Source organism: Hemicordylus capensis, chromosome 3, assembly GCF_027244095.1.
Source record: "Hemicordylus capensis ecotype Gifberg chromosome 3, rHemCap1.1.pri, whole genome shotgun sequence".
NCBI classification, from domain to species: Eukaryota; Metazoa; Chordata; class Lepidosauria; order Squamata; family Cordylidae; genus Hemicordylus; species Hemicordylus capensis.
In genome coordinates, this window is record NC_069659.1 from 338,435,426 (window position 1) to 338,449,586 (window position 14,161).

General features: G+C 45.8%; 1 protein-coding gene across 1 annotated transcript in view; it reads right to left on the reverse strand.

Moving 5' to 3' along the window:
• SPATA16 (spermatogenesis associated 16) overlaps positions 1–10,761 on the reverse strand; it is a 246,569-nt gene extending 235,808 nt beyond the window's left edge. Inside the window, exon 1 of the mRNA XM_053304770.1 lies at positions 10,618–10,761. The gene's annotated coding sequence lies outside the window, so the exon portion shown is untranslated. The remainder of the gene's footprint in view (positions 1–10,617) is intronic.
• Positions 10,762–14,161: the final 3,400 nt, after the last annotated feature.

Genomic DNA, 14,161 nt, shown 5'->3' on the forward strand with positions numbered 1-14,161 from the left:
ACACAAAAACCCTTGCGACACGGGTACATGGAGATGACAGTGGGATGGAAACTCTTCACACAATGTGGAGTTCACTACCAACAAGTGTGGTAATGGACAGTAGCACAGGCTTTGCTATGACACTGTGCCTGGAAACTCTGAAAATCAAAGAAGACCTAGACACTTCAAGAGATGAGCCAGGGCGAGATGCTGAGGCTTCAGCAGATCCATCCTTTCCACCCTGTCTGGAGGAGATGCCTCTGCTCCATCCTTGGACTTGGAGGACTCCTCTGAAGACTAACCTGTCTAGGTGAACACTCCCCAGTGTTGCTGAAGCCAGTGCCTGCAGACTAAAGTTTTGCCCTTTTGAGCTCCAGCAACCCCTACAGGAGAAGGGCAGAGAGAGAAAGAGGAAACAGGCACCAGGGCTATTTAAGGAGTTAGTGAAGATAAGAAGCAAGATTATCCTATTTTCTGGTTGATGCCCTACACTCATTCCTAGATCTATGCCATTTGGAGCTCTCTAAGTCCTGATTCTGCCCTGGGAGCTAACCTTGGTCCTATCCTCCTGCTGATCTCCTGCTCTGATTGAATTTCCTCCCACAACTGGCCTCGAACTGCTCGGACCCAATGTATTTTGCCATGGAACAGGATAGGTTACTTAAAAATGGGTCTATCAATGGCTATTAGCCACGATTGCTAATCTCCTGATTCAGAATCAGCGCGTCACTGATTACCAGTTGCTGGGGAGCAACCACGGGCAAGCCTTATTTCCTTCAGACCCAACTTGTGGACATCCCTGAGACATCTGGTTGGCCACTATGAGGAACCATACGGTGAACTGGATTGACTTTTGGTCTGATCCAGTGAAGCTCGTATGCCCCATAGCTTACATGGCTTTGCAAAATCACAAGACAAATACAGGCAGGATGGCTAAGAGCCATGATTCCCCATGTCCAGACACAGTATACCTTCAATGTCAATTGTTATGGACAAACATCTGGGGAAAGTCATCTTGGTAACCAGTTAATGGTTGGGGACAGGTCTGGCTGATTGTTACTGGAAATGAAACAAAAGACTTGCTGGACCCTAGTTCAGATTCAGCAGGTCTAGTTGTAGGAGTGTGTACATCATGGACTCAGTGCCTCTGTCATACCACCTTCAGTGTTGTTGTTTTTTTGGTGGTGGTGGGGGAAATCATCTATCTCCAGGCACAGATATTCACTTAAGCATTCTTCCTCCTTAGCCCTCCCCTTCCTTTCATCTCCTGCAGACAGCTGGAAGGACGCCAGCGTTATCACAGACTAATGCTTCTGCTGTAGCCCATGATTTTGTAACCTTTAAGTTCGCATGCAGTAATGTTTCATTTTATGACCTTCCCAAGAAAATTCCACCAGGCTCAAGGGGGCCAAGATGTAGTCACCTGAATTTCAATTCATGGCAAGGTGACTCAAACGTCTTGTGTCAGCTGAGTGGGAATTGTTGGCATTATTATTGTTAGGAACCTAGGAAGCTGCCTTTGGTCCACCTAGCTCAGTATTGTCTGCTCTTACTGGCATTGGCTCTGCAAAGTTTCAGGAGTCTTTCCCAGCCCTATCTGGAGATGCCAGGGATTGAACTGGGGACTTTCTGGATGCCAAGCAGATGCTCTACCACTGAGCTCTGGCTCCAATTTATCTCTAGTCATTCCCATAGGGCATGATGCTCTGCAAAGGAGAAGAGGAGAAGGCCCTGCCCCAAGGATATTACAAATATAAAATCACTTTTGTGTGGTTTCTAAACTACTCTTCTCCTAGCAGAACATCTCTAAGGAATTTTTTCAGAAGTTTGTTTTAAGTCTGTGTTCCACCTTTGTGAGCTCTGTGCCCAGAGACAGACCTAGGGACAGACCTTGGGACCTAGGAATCCATCACATCAAACTGTGTGGAATTTAGTATCCACATATGAATTGTGAGAATTCCCCCATTTTAGTTAAAAACAATTGCATTAGATGTCTTTAGTCCCTCCGCTCCACAAATGGTACAAAAATATGTTGAAGTTCTGGTTTTTTGCTGCTGTTTTAATTTTGATATTTTTATTGTTAAATTTGTTATTTATTGTTAAATTTGTATACTGCCTTTCATTAAAACAATCCCAAGGTGGTATGTTTCAGATATTAATCATTATATGTTTCAGAGATTAATTGTTATTGTTTTAGTTGATGTCTTCGTTCTATCATATCAGTTTGACTGAATTTTCTTGGAAATATTCTTATTTACTATTAATGGATATGATGTTTCTTTATTGCTATTGCCATAATCTACTATCAAGAAGTGTCATACAAATAAACCAGTGAATGAATGAATGAGAGTAATTATGCCTGACACCTGTAAGCATTTTTAGTTGATTAATCACTTCATTCTTTACCAAATAAGTGATTAATTGATTAAATTAAAAAATGGGTGTATAACTAAAACATAATTATATTTAATGGCTATACTAAGCTTTTCTCCCTCATGACTATATACAGCGAGGGATTTTCTTTATGTGGGGAACACTCAAACATTTAAATTGCTATAATAGTACTAAATTACTAAAGTGTCAGTCTGCAACTTTGTTCTGTATCATGTATACTCAGATTGGGCATTTACCTGATTTTAAAAAGCTGGTTAAGTGAGCAGCCCAATATTGTCAAATAACAGTCAAGTATTTCTAAAGCATTCACTCTGTTAGAACAAGAACACTATTATTATTATGCTATTTACACACAGTCTACCAGATGTTATTGACTGGATCTGGTACTATAATTATCAGGCCCTTTCCAAGGTTCTGGGATAACTAAAGAAAAATTAAAGATAGTGTCGTAGTATTCGTGCTGTCCTGAGTAGTGTGGCCTTCTGTAGCTGATGTGTTGTAATTTTATCAATGCCCAAGGTGTCAAGGTGGTGTTCAAGTCCTTTTGGCACTGCACCAAGGGCACCCACAACTATTGGCACCACTATTGTTTTCTTTTTCCAGAGCCGCTCAATTTCAATCTGAAGGTCCAGATCCTCAGAGGAGTTTTACCAAGAAGACAGCTGGATTGCATGGAAGAGATACTCCCAGCAGGGCCCAGCAAGGCCCAGCAACATAGCAGTGGATGATGGGGGGGGGAGTGAAGATGGGTCCCGACTCCCTGCCCCCCTTCTTCTTCTTCGTCTTCAGAGAGGAGCAAGGGGGCGACTCAGCTGCTGGGCCTGCTTCCCTCTGGGGTCCAGAGACATTTTTTCCCCTTTGTTCAATTGTCACTACACCCCTATTCCGCAGCAAACAAAATGGAGTCATTGGCATTCATAGGCATTAGCCTTGGAAGCTATTCCCATGACCAGGAGAGATCGGGGAAGAAGGAGCCTAGCCTGATCTCTACTGGTCGTCTGCTGCCATGGGAGTCGTGTGGCTCCCAGCAGCAAACTACCAAAACTACCCCTCCCCTTAAACAAGGTTAGCGGAGAGAGCGCTCCAGTAACCCCTTTTGTTGATTGTGTGAGGCCGCAGTGTGGCTCTGCACCATGGCAACGCATGAGGAGACCCCCGCTGGGAGGCTAGAACAAGCCTTCCGGCCCCCGGGGTCTCTCCAGAATGCCCCGCACACTCCTGTGGGGCATCCTGGAACTTCCAGGGGCCAGGTGATCCCCGCAGCCCCCACCTGCTCTGTGATAGAGCCGGTAGTCATGTGGGCAGCTGATCCAGCCACCCAGGGCACTGGGCAGGATCATCCGACACGAGACCCGACACGAGCTCTTCTCACGGATCGTGAGAAGAGCTTCTTTGTGTTCCTGTTCCGGTTTGTAAATGCTGGCAGCTATGGCAAGTGCTCAAGAAGAGAAGTCCCTAATTGGGGACCAGTTGCAGGGGAGTAACAGCAGGAGGGGGGGCATGCCCTCAGCTGCTGCCTGTAGGCTTCCAGCGGCATCTGGTGGGCCACTGTGTGAAACAGGATGCTGGACTAGATGGGCCTTGGGCCTGATCCAGCAGGGCTGTTCTTATGTTCTTATGGGAAGAGAGCTGGTCTTGTGGTAGCAAACATGAATTGTCCCCTTTGCTAAGCAGGGTCTGCCATGGTTTGCATTTAGATGGGAGACTAGATGTGAGGGCTGTAAGATATCCCTCTTATGGGATGGGGCGATAGCTCAGTGGAAGAGCAGAAGGGCCCAAGTTCATTTTCTGGTATCTCCAGGCAGGGCTGGGAGAAACTCCTGCTTGAAACTGCCTTGGACAGTTGCTGCCAATCATTGTAGGCAATACTGAGCTAGATGGACCAATAGTCTGACTCTGTATAAGGCAGTTTCCTATGTTCCTAGATTGAAGAACTAGGGAAGAAGCAGCCCCTATGCCTGCCCTTGCAAACCAATGACACCATAATGCAAGAATAATTTGCCAGCTGCACAGCAGCACTCTTACCTTCATGGAATTTGTCAGTATCTGACAGCAGTCAAATAAAAAACAGTCAGTTGATGACAACGACAACGATGAATATTTATAGACTGCTTTTCAACAAAAGTGTCCAAAGCGGTCTACATCGATATAAATTTAAAAAGATAAGATGGTCCCCTGTCCCCAAAGGGCTCACAATCTAAAAAAGAAACATAAGACAGCCACCAGCAACAGCCACTGGAGGGATGCTGTGCCTGGGATGGATCGGGCCAGTTGCTTTCCCCCTGCTCAATAAAGAGAATCGCCACTTTTAAAAGGTGCCTCTTTGCTCAGTTAGCAGGGCAAAGTAGACTCAATTGACTGTCAACTGAAAATATTTGACCAATCAGCTGACTACCCACTCTAATGTGCAGAGCACATCTGAGAAAATGTTTTCTATAATTGGTTTTAGAAGTATTTCAGTCCTAAAGACCTGCCCTCCTCCCAGCCTGAAGCTTATTTTTTAAAAAGGATGAGTGGTTACACAGGAAACCAACATAAATCTCCATTTCTTAGTCCAAGAAAGCTCTGTTCTTTTAATTGAGAATGAGATTACTGGAAAGGATCTTATAATATGATTTTTCCCCCTGTAAACAAAATGGCAATAAGTGGCAATATTTTAAAATTTGCTGGCATGCAGGCTCTAAATTTGATTGGAACAAAAAAAAAAGTTGCACTTCTCCCTCCCCTTGGCCATTGTTTCTCCAAATATAAAAACTGACCAGAAAGCTTATTATTAAATTAGCTGAGGGAAAATAAAGGATGTGTGTGGAGATAAAAATCAAAACTCTTGGCGGGAAGGGGAAGGAGTAGAGATTGATGTCCATAGGCATTGGCATTTGCAGACAATTTTGCTTTCCTTTCAGGGAGTACTGGAGAAATGTTGGCAGTGTGGTCTAGAGACTAGAGAAAAACTTGGATCTGGGAGACATGGATTGCGAGCTCCGCTACATACTTACAGTGGGGCCTTAGCCCAATCATTTTCAGCCTCAGATATTTAACTGAAAATGGGAATAAGAGTGACTTACTTCATAGTGTTATCAGGAGGGTAAAACAATAGTGAACATTTGGAAGAATGCTGTACAGCAGGAGGGTTGTAAAGAGAAAGGGTAGTATGTATGTATATTAACTGCAAGTATGCATGTGTGTATGTATGTATGTATGTATGTATAACCCCCTGCTAACTGAGCAAAGAGGCACCTTTTAAAAGTTGTGATTCTCTTTATTGAGCAGGAGGAGAGCAACTGGCCATCCCCATCCCCAATATTTATTTATTTATTTAACGTATCTTTACACCGCCCAAAACTTACGTCTCTGGGCAGTTTACAGCAAGATAAAAACAAAAGTAAAACATTAATTAAAAACAGAAACAAGAAATTTAAAGCACAACAATTTAAAATTTTAAAACAATATTCTAAAAACAACATTAAAACAATCAAAACAATATCAATTAAAAGCCTAGGTGAACAGATGCGTCTTTAAAGGCTTTTTAAAAGTTGTCAGAAATGGGGAGGCTCTTATTTCACTAGGGAGCACATTCCAAAGCCTCGGGACAGCAACGGAGAAGGCCCGTCCCTGAGTAGCCAGCAGACGAGCTGGTGGCAAATGCAGATGGACCTCTCCTGATGATCTCAATGGGCGGTGTGATTCATGACAAAGAAGACATAGCATTCCTCCAGTGGCTGTTGCTGGTGTCTGTCTTATGTTTCTTTTTTAGATTGCCCTTTGGGGACAGGGAACCATTTTATTTATTTATTTATTTATTTATTTATTTATTTATTTCTATGTACACCGCTTTGGGAAGCTTTGTTGAAAAGTGGTATATAAATATTTGTCGCCATTGCCATTGTATGTATGTAGTACTATGTGTGCAGTGGTGTCACCACAATTCAAGCACATTCAAAGGATAACGCAAGCACATTCAAAGGATAAGAACATAAGAACACAAGAACAGCCCGGCTGGATCAGGCCCAAGGCCTATCTAGTCCAGCATCCTGTTTCACAAAGTGGCCCACAAGATGCCTCTGAGAAGCCCGGGCAAGAGGTGAGGGCATGCCCTCGCTCCTGCTGTTGCTCCTGGATACAGACCCTGGGGCCCCAGAGGGCCACACTTCCTGCCTCCCCACCCCCTATGTTGTTCACCCCAGCTCTGTGTTCACCCCAACTCCTCACCAGCTGACAAACTGCAGACACTGAGCCACTTGAGGGGTTGGCATTTGAAAGGGTCAGCAACTTTTTGCCATGCTGACCCCTGAGGCTGGGGAATGTTGGGCAGCAATGAGAAAGAAGGAAAATTCAGCCTGGCAGTACAATGCACCAGGAAAGAGTGTAGTGCACTTACAAACAAACAAACAAACAAACAAACAAATATCATGAACAATGAGCAAAATGGGACAAGGGGGGAAATGGTGAGCCAAGCAGGGTGAATAAGCCGTGAGCAAAGTGGGGATGGGGGAAGAAGCAGTGAGTGAAGGGGAGGCTGGGTGCTTTGAATTTTGCACCCAAGCTCACTTCAACCTGTCTTTGCCACTGTTTCTCCCTTGCTGTGTGTGTTTATGGGGTGATCCATCCTGTCCTAGGATCCTTGAGTGCAAAGGTGAATCTACACAGGGGCTGAAGAGAAAGTGCCACAATAGTATAACTAACAATATTCATTCATTCATTCATTCATTCATTCATTCATTCATCAAATTTGTACACTGCCCCAAACGTGTCTCTCTGGGCGGTTAACAATTACATAAAACAAGTTAAAACCCACACACAAATCTTAAAACAATACAGACAATCTAAAAGTTGAAAACAGATTAAAACTTAAAAATTTTAAGAAGCTGAAAAAGCTTGAGTGAAGAGGTGGGATTTCAAGTGCTTTTAAAAAAAAGGTCAGAGATGGGGAGGATCGTCTTTCAGTAGGGAGCGCATTCCACAGTCTTTGGGCAGCAGCTGAGAAAGCCCGTCTCCATATGGGCCACCAGCCGAGATGGTGGCAACTGGAGACAGACCTCGCCAGACGACCTCAATGGGCGGTGGGGCTCATATTGAAGAATACTGTGGTTCTAGTGCTGAACTGATTAACTAGTTAGATTCATGATTTTAAAACCTATTGATTAAAGAGGTGTCCCAATACACTGAGTTGCAATTTAAAAAGATTTTCAATCAAAAACATTCAAGACTTGACAATGCAGGTGGCAAGCATCATAGCAGAAGAGGCATTCCTTCTGACCTAATACACAGAGTGGAATGCCTCTTTTAAGATGGCACCTCTGCCAACAAATATGTGCATCGTCCAAAAAGTACATAGCTGACATCCAGGCTAACAAAGCACCAACTCTGGAATTGCATGGCTGCTGCAAATGGTAAAGCAACATGCTCACTTGGGTGTGTGTGTTCTTGCCGACCTCTCCTCCTCTGGAAAGTGCTCTGTGTGACCTGGAAGTAGGTCCACAAGGGTTGTGCAGCCCTCTGCGACCTATTCCTGGGTTGCAGGGAACAATTCCAGGGTGTGGGGAGATTGGTGGAAATTGCCCTGCCTGCATGAACTGAAGGGCTGAGCTACTCTCCAGCACAGCTTCTTACAGAGCACTCGTCCTTTGTTAGGATGCCAGCCAGTATGCTTTCCACCAACCTTCATTTTATTATTTTTATTCACTGGTGAATTTATGCGGAGTTAATTGATTAAAACTCATGCAATTAATTGGCTAAGATTTCCTTAACTGAGTGAGCAACGCACTTCGTATTTAGAAAAGTCAGTCTTTTCAGATATCAGTCTTCATCCAGTTTCCATCCAGCATAGAAGACTTCAAAGATACAGGCGAAAACAGAAGTATGGCTGTGAGAAAGTCAAGGTAATTGAAATAAGCAAGGTAAAAGAACCAGTCTGGGATTTGGCTGGCCACTGTTGGACTAGATGGACATTCTGTTCGATCTGGCTGGGCCATTTTTACCTGAGAATCACTTGCGCCTGCACAGCTGGTGGTGGTGGTTCCTGTGGTGGCCAGAGGGCTTTCTATCAGCTTCAGCTGATATGCCAGCTGTGCCAGTTTCTTGAGATGAACAACCTCAAAACAGTGGTACATATGTTGGTAAACTCCAGACTTGACTTCTGCAATGTGCTCTTTGTGGGGCTGCTTTTGTATGTAGCCTGGAAACTCCAGTTGGTACAGAATGCAGCAGCCAGGTTGGTCTCTGGGTCATCCTGGAGAGACCACATTACTCCTTTGTTGATAGACTATACTGACTGCCAATAGGTTTCCAGGCAAAATACAAAGTGCTGGTTATAACCTATAAAGCCCAAACGGCTTAGGCTCTGGGTATTTAAGAGAACGTTTCTTCATTATGAGCCCCACCACCCATTGAGGTCATCTGGAGAGGTCCATCTCCAGTTGCTGCCAGTTTGGCTGGTGGCCACACAGGGATGGGCCTTCTTGGTTGTTGCCCCGAGACTGTGGAATGCACTTCCTACAGAAATATGATCCTCCCCATCTCGATTTTTTTTTTAATTTTTTAGATTGCCTAAATTGTTTAAGGTTTTTGTGTATGTTTAAATTGTTTTATATTATTGTTCACCACCCAGAGACGAACGTTTGGGGCAGTGTATACATTTGACAAACAAACAAATAAAACAAAAAAAGCAACAATTTAGTGGCTGAATCCAGACTTGCAGAAAGGTGGCAGCCCCTCCACCACCTCCTGAAGAGCACTTAAAGGCCTCTGTGCCCTGAGAGGAAGGCAAGAAAGGTGGTGCCCAGGCCCAGGGAGAGCCTAACGTTGGCTCCTGTAGAGACCAGCACTGGCCTCTGTTGGGGTGGCCCCTCTCCCTCCTTCAGGGGTGCTGAAAGACCTGGGGGCCCTGAGAGGAACACAAGGAAGGAGGCACCCAGGCCAGGAAGCTCTTGTCCTCAGGTCCTGCAAAGACCACCAATGGCTTGAGATATTGCTGCAAGCTGTAACATGTCTATATATAATTCTCTTAGATGTACCCGTTGCTAATCCCATATGTGGCAGCTCTCATGAGAGTTCGTGAGTGAGTGAATGAAGGGGGAGAGGAAAGCAACAGTGGCGGGGAACATAAGGCTAACGGACAGTCCAGTGAATGGGTGGGTGGGGAGAGAAAGCAGCGGTGGTGGCGGCAGTGGGGGAAAGAGAAAGTGAAAGTGGCAGCAGACGGGAGGGGGGGAATGGCGGCCAGCCAGAAAAAGCAGCCAGAGAGCAGGGGCGTAACTATAATAGGGCAAGGGGAGACAGTTGTCTGGGGGCCCTCTGAATTGGGGGGGGTAGAGGCAAGTCACATGACTGACTCCCCCAGCCATGAACCCGCCCGGGCTTCTTTCAGTTGTATTCATCATCTGAAAATGATGTGAGTGTTAAGACCTGGAGCTACCAGAACAGCATGTCTTTCGCTAGTACCATTACATGACTTGATTCGTCCACAATTTACAAAACCTTTTAAAAAATAATTTAGGATGATGTTCTATTGTGGCACATAGGGGTGTGTGTGTGTACACACACACACACACACACACACACCTATATATAAACACCTGTTAAATATATCTATATTTAAAACACCTTTTATACTTTTTGTTACCACTATTCAGCCTCGTTTAAGATTTCATTACTTCATGAGCTGAGCTTCAGTGAGTGGGGTGGGGGGTGCATTTTAAAATCTTGTCTCTGGGCCCACTCCAACCTTGCTACACCCCTGCCAGAGAGGGGAAAAAATATTGGAGGGGAAGAGAGAAGAGAAGGGGGAGAGCTGAGAATGAGGGGCCGAGAACAAGGGCGAACTAGAAGTGCAGATGCTCTGTGCCCGGGCCAGCTAGTTTATATTTAATATTGTAAGCAGCTTTGGGTGACTTGGTCAAGGCAGAAAGGTGGTATACAAATGTAACAAACTATTAAAAAGGGCATGCTATTATTTGTCATTGTATAGTTGGATCTGTATTGGTTAATGGCCATAATAAGTAGTGGTATACCACTACTATAATAAACAAGGCTTTTTCCAACTTCTCTCCCACCTCCACCCCCCACCTCTGGTATCTTTCCTCACTGATCCATTTCTTCCAACTTTTTTCTTAAACATGTAAGGCCATTAATGGCATTGTTTTGTTTTCCGAGTGTTGTGAGCATCCTTGGAGCTTCTGGTCAAAAAGGTAGGATACAAATCGAATGAATGAATCACATGGTCCCAAGCAGGCAACATTTACTTACGGTGTAGGAGCAACAGCTAAGGATGGAGTTTCTGCAGCCCTCACTCTTGCCTCAACCCCGAAATCATAACTGGGACAGGTGTTAGCTCACAGTCTGTACAGCTGAGACAGACAAAAACCCCATGCCGTGTTTGAAAGGAAACATTCCAACAGCAACTGCCCACTTTCCTGGCACTCTGGAACACAGAAGTGAGGGTGGATCCAGCTGACTGCATCATTCACGTAACGTACTGAGCTTTTACATGGTAGCTGGATGGTGAGAGCACAATACAGCATAAAATAGATTTTTAATCTCCTGTGAGCAGCAGACTTCAATGGGGGAACAGACTCTGGCTCCCGTGTGATTAATGTTATTTCTTTATTTGAAATTTACTGAACTGCTTACTTGGCAAACCCCTGCTAACTTGGCAAAGAAGCACGTTTTGACATGGTGATTCTCTTTTATTTAGCAGGGGGAGAGTAACTGGCCCTATCCACCCCCAACATAGCATTCCTCCAGTGGCTGTTGCTGGTATCTATCTTGTGTTTCTTTTTTGATTGTGAGCCCTTTTGGGGGGACAGGGAACCATCTATCTATCTATCTATCTATCTATCTATCTATCTATCTATCTATCTATCTATCTATAATTTCTCCATGTAAACAGCTCTGAGCCATTTTTGAAAGGGCAGTATAGAAATTAAATAAGGAAGGAAGGAAGGAAGGAAGGAAGGAAGGAAGGAAGGAAGGAATAGACTATACTTCTTCATAGGGAAGCTTTCTGAGCAGGTCACAATTTCTCCCCTGTCTGCCCAGATGATCTGTAGGCTCTTCCAGGCATAAGCAGTTCCAGAAGGGGACAAGTGCCTCTGGGACAAGTTGCTGCCCCCCCATCCATTATTCCACATTGCTGGTCCCCTGTGGTAACTGGAGGGGTCCCCCATCCCCCAATCTCAGGCCCCATCCCCCAATCTCAGGCCCCGATTGGACATAGCATGGAACCTTGGGTAGATGATGCTGTGGTTCATCTGTGAAGCCGTGAATCATGCCGCTGATGTCTGATCGACTGCAGTTTGGCAACCTCTGGCTTTTGGGCAGAGGAGCCCCTCCCTCTACATCCCAGCAAGCTCCATTTTGCTTGCACTACCAGACTGTCGGCAAAGCGTCAGCATGCTGGTGAATCTGCAACCACTGGCCTCAATGTTATCGGGGGCATGCTCAGCGTGATCGTGCCTTTTCGGCAGTGTTCACCTGTCCTCAGCAGGGCAAAGACATTTCCACCCTTTCCTCACACCGCTGGCACCACTGTCTTCCGTAGTTGGGGAAGAAGGATCTTTTGGGGCCCCTATTCCCTCCCCTGGGAAGAGAGGATTTCTTCCCGCTTGTAACGCTTAAAGATAGACTTGACACACCCACACCAGCCCATTCTCCAGCAGATTAGAGGTGTGCATGGAACTGCTTCAGCCCATTTGAAAGGGTGGGGGACCCTTTCAGGGGTAAGGGGCAGCCAGGCAGGGGTGGCGAGTTAATAAGTAAGCTTCTTACCTGGCCAGCGCAGCTGCTGGTGTGACTGCCCACCATCACTCACCCTCCTGGAGGCCCCAAGCTGCATGCTCCCCCCATCTTTTATCAAGCCACTGACTCAGCGGTGCTTTGGTTCTGTCCTCCAGGATCAGACCATAGATACATCTTGTATAGCATCCTGTTTCCCAGAGCAGCCAGCCAGATGCCTCTGGGCAGCCCAGGAGTAGCAAACAAACAGCCTTCTCCCACTGTGCCTTCCCAGCCCGTGGTATCCAGAGTCATTCTGCCCCTGAACCTAGAGGCAGCATATCGCCATTGAGACCTCCTGCTAAATGAGCAAAGAGGCACCTTATAAAGTGGCAGTTCTCTTATATTTAGGAGGGGGAGAGTAACTGGCCCTGTCCACCCCAGCCCAACATCCCTTCAATGGCTGGTTCAGGCACCCACTTTGTTTTTTTAAAGGATTGTGAGCCCTTTGGGGACAAGGATCTATCTATCTATCTATCTATCTATCTATCTATCTATCTATCTGTCTGTCTGTCTGTCTGTCTGTCTGTCTGTCTGTCTATCTATCTATCTATCTATCTATCTATCTATCTATCTATCTATCTATCTATCTATCTATGTAAACTGCTTTAAGAACATTTGTTGAAAAGTGGTATATAAATATTTGTTGCAGTAATAGGAGGAGCAGTCAGGGGCAAAGCCACCATTGAGTGAACGGGTTCGAGGAACCTAGGCCACCGCTGATCAGGTGCCACGCCTGGCACCCCAGCCATGCCCCTTGTGTCTGACATCAGATGCAGGTGGCATAGCTTTGCTTGCAAACGGGGCCATACAGCCCCATTTGCAGGCAAAATCCCCAGCCAGCGCCACATTCGCATTGCAGCCAGAGCATCACTCCTGGCCGCACTGCGAACGCGGCTCTGCCTGGAGATTGTGCTTGCAAATGGGGCAACGTGGCCCCATTTGCAAGCTAAACCAGTGCCGCGTTTGCCACATGGCCTTTTAGGCAGGGAGAGCCACTCCGGCCGCACTGCAAATGTGGCGCTGGCTGGGGATTTTGCCTACAAATGGGGCCACACAACCCCGCTTGCAAGCAAAGCGATGCCCCCTGTGTCTGATGCCAGATGCAGGGGGCATGGCTTAGAAACTGCCATCAGATACAGGGGGTGGGGCTAGGGGGCTGTGGCGGCCAGCTGGACCCAGGCTGCCACTGGCCGCCCTCTGCCCCTGGCAGCAGTAGCCATTGATAGAGTTGTCCTCCATGAATTTAACTGATTCTCTATCTAATTACAGCAGTTTAAAGACATGGTAAATGTTGGGGTCCCCCTGCCCAACTTGTTCAAATCATGCTTATAGGTGAACGGAGTGTCCTAATCTGTGCTGGCAATGGGTGAGAATGCCCCTTTTCAACCACAGCATAATGGAAGGGGATGCCACCCATCATGATGGCAGGATGCAGAGGTTGTCTCCTTTGCTCATCTCCCTTCCTCTTATTGTCAAACCAGCCCTTATGGCAAGAGTGTCCAACCTGAGGGTCTCCAGCTCTTGTTGGACAGGATTGCAGTGGAGCATGATGGGAGTTGCAGTCTAACAGCAGCGGAAAAGCCTCCAGCTGGCCACCTCTGCCTGATAGCTTTCTCACAACTGATTTCTGACTGGTTTTTGTTTTCATTGGCCCTTGTTGCTTTCCCTCAATGCCTGAACGGAGGCCACTCTTTCTCTCTCTCTGACAGGTTTATAAAAGACCAATAGAACTTGGCAGGTATTTAGGCCCTAATCCAGACAGGCTCCTTCCCCATTTTAAAATAAATTACTTTTAATACTACCAAGACATTAATGTTTAAGAGAGGAGACTGCTCGGGTTCCATAACTATTTTTCAGAAATGTTTTAATACTTCCAAGCCTGAACTCTACCGAGGTCAATTTGGAGATTCTAAATAAATCTTTCGTTCCTTCACAGATGCATTGCTGTTCTTCTTGCATGAGAGGTAAACTAATGGTGCTTTTGTTACTTTTCAATGAATCGAACATACAATTG